Below are 3,276 nucleotides of genomic sequence, written 5' to 3'. Positions count from 1 at the left end.
GCTTGAAGCCCAAGCCAAAGCGGTCATTCTTCTCAATCAGTTTTGGGATTTGAACCTCTCCTTGCAACTATCTTCCTAGCCCTTTTCCCGGCAATGCTCCTTTCCCCATCATCATTTGTAGGGCCATCTTCGTGGCTCCAGACATTTTGTGTACCGGCACTTTGCTTCCCTCCAAAATAAAGGTGGCATTGATACCCTCTAAAGAGTGGAAAGAACATTCAATAGCCTCTTTATTTGCCTCAACATAAGGGGCCTTGCTGGTAACTACCGCTATGATGTCCTCTTCCGCATTGATGGTTATTAAGCGACCATCCATCACTAACTTTAATTTTTGGTGCAATGAAGAGGGCACTGCTCTTGCCGAGTGTATCCATGGTCTCCCCAATAAACAATTGTAGGAGGGCTTGATATCCATCACTAGGAAATCAACTTCATACGTATTCGGCCCAATCTCCAAAGGGATGTCGATTTGCCCTATTACTTTTCTTTCAGTTCCATCAAAGGCTCTTACCACATTATGACACGTTTTCATATGCGAACTGTCAAGGGGCAATCTGTTCAAGGTGGATAGCGGTAGGACGTTCAAAGCAGACCCATTATCCATGAGTACACTTGGAAGTGTGTATCCTTTGCACCGAGTAGTGATGTGTAGAGCTTTGGTTGACCCTATGCCCCCAGGTGGAATTTCATCATCGTTAAAATAAATGAAATTTTCAGCACTGATGTTTTTACTAACCGGTCTAGCTTGTTAATGGATATGTCATGGGTAACATATGTTTCGTTAAGCACCTTTAACAACGCATCTCGATGCACCTCAGAGCTCAAGAGTAGGGCTAACACTGATATACGCGCCGGCTGCTTGCGCAACTGCTCGACCACGCTATACTCGCTATGTTTTAGGAATTTTAGAAACTCCTTAGCCTCTTCCTCCTTTACCGGCTCATTGATGAGTACTTCAGTTTCCTTTTCCATTTCAGCCTTGACATCTTTCGTCTTTGCGGGCTCTACTCTGATATCCCCCCCCGTCATAACGTTTCCCACTTCGTGTATGAGAACCTTCATTTTGCGTGCCCCTGAACGCGCTAGCTATACTCTCCCCCTCAGGTATTGTTATATTGCAGTCATAGCTCCATGGCACCCTCCTGTCATCCTTATAAGGGAAAGGATTGGGTTTATGGATGACTATTTTGGGCCTAGTTTGGGACCCCTCCTCATTATTCCCTGGCAAGGAAATAATAATTCTCGGTTGGCTGGTTCTTTGTCGTTTATTCTCCAGTACACATATTTGTCCTTCATAAGAACTACCCTCAGAAACCTGCAACTCTTTGTTAACTATAAGGCCTTGTACCATGACCTTGAACTCTTCACAATTTTGGATCACATGACCTACTTCCCCATGGAACTCACAATGGTTCTCTATTCCTTCTCCTCCTTTTCTAGAGGTCAGTATACCTCTCTTCACCATCTCCTCCCATATTACCTTCATAGGTGTCTTCACCTCAGCAATGTCTTCCTTGATTTTTCTTTTCTTTGTTTCATCAATGGCATTCACTCCTTTATTGCCATGATCCGGTAACGAATTTTCGGCATTAGGGGTACTGTCGAATTTCACAACCCCCATCTTGATAAGCCTCTCCACAGCCTTCTTGAATCCTGTGCAGTTTTCGATCGAATGCCCCGGTATTCCCGCATGATATTCGCACTTAGCATTTGCATCATACCATCTGGGGTACGGTGGCTGTAGTGGTTTCAAGTGAAATGGAGCAATGGCATGTGCATCATACAAGGTTTGATAAAGCTCACGATACGTCACAGGGATAGGCGTAAATTGCATTCTTTCCGAATTCTGTCTTATGCCCGATTCCTGTCTTTGGGTATTTTGTTGTTCGACCATAGCTGCTTTGGGTTGACCAACTGTGATTTCCCTCGAGTAGAGACTATTCACCTCATTGTCCTTTCTCCTTGGGGCTGAACTTTTAGCCACTTCCCCCTCGATTTTACCACCTCTCACGGCATTCTCAATCATCTCACCCGCCATAACTATATCCGCGAAACTTTTTGTGGTCCAATCATATGTGTGATGAATGGCGCCTTCAAAGTATTAATAAATAACATGGTGGTTTCCTTTTCCAACAATGGTGGTTGTACTTGCATTGCCACCTCCCTCCATCGTTGTGCACATTGCCTAAAACTTTCATTAGGTTTTTTCTCCATGTTTTGAAGTGTGATCCTATCTGGCGTCATATCAGTCACATGGTTATACTGTTGCATGAAAGCCTGTGCAAGATCTCTCCATGAACTGATTCTTGCATGGCTCAACTGATTGTACCACCTAGCCGCCGCTCCCACTAGGCTGTCTTGAAAACAATGGATCAATAGTTGATCGTTGTTCACATAACCAGTCATTCTTCTACAAAACATTGTTATGTGTGCCTCTGGGCAAGTAGTCCCATTGTACTTTTCAAACTCTGGCATCTTAAATTTATGAGGAAACACCAAATTTGGAACCAAACTTAAGTCTTTGGCATTAATACCATGATGATTGCCAGCGCCTTCTAAAACCTTAAACTTCCCCTCTAACCACCTGCAACGATCTTCCAATTGTTTTGAGGATTCAGTGGCCATTCTTTCCTTCTCCATTAAATCCAGATCAGGAGTAATAGGGTTGATCGAGCTATCACCCAAATTATTTCCCAACCCAGATGGGAAATTTATGGGGATTCTAGCATCCGCTGGCCCATATTGAGGCCTTACTGTGATAGATGGCCTTCTAGAAGGTGCCTCGGTTTGCAGGGGCACATGAGGCGGAGTAAAACCCGGAGGAGGACCTTCATTATCCTCTTCAGTGATCGCCATGGGAACTTTTCCTTTATCAGTGGCTCTTACCAGCTGAGCCATTTCAACTATCATGTTTCTCTGAGCCTCTAGCATTTGCTCCCACATTTCATTCTGTATTTTGGCCAACTGCTCTTGCATTTGATCTTGCATATCTTTTTGTAATTGCTCAAACCTTTGATCCATGTTCTTAGTTTTAGTACGAGTGCCGTAAGGATGTGTGATTTCCAGATTTTCTTTTCTACCTCTCTCTTTTCTACCTTTCTGGAAAGTAAACTTTAACTAATCAGGGTCTTTCTATAACTTTGAATACAAATGATGTGATGAAATGTTATGAGATGCAAATGCATGAATGTAAAAAGAATATCGATTCTGGTTCAACTTCATTTAGAAAATTTTATTTAAAAAAAGAATATCTTTACATATAAGAGGATTACAAAT

This window comes from Gossypium hirsutum, chromosome A06 (genome assembly GCF_007990345.1).
Source record: "Gossypium hirsutum isolate 1008001.06 chromosome A06, Gossypium_hirsutum_v2.1, whole genome shotgun sequence".
NCBI classification, from domain to species: Eukaryota; Viridiplantae; Streptophyta; class Magnoliopsida; order Malvales; family Malvaceae; genus Gossypium; species Gossypium hirsutum.
Note: the sequence above shows the minus strand (reverse complement) of the source record.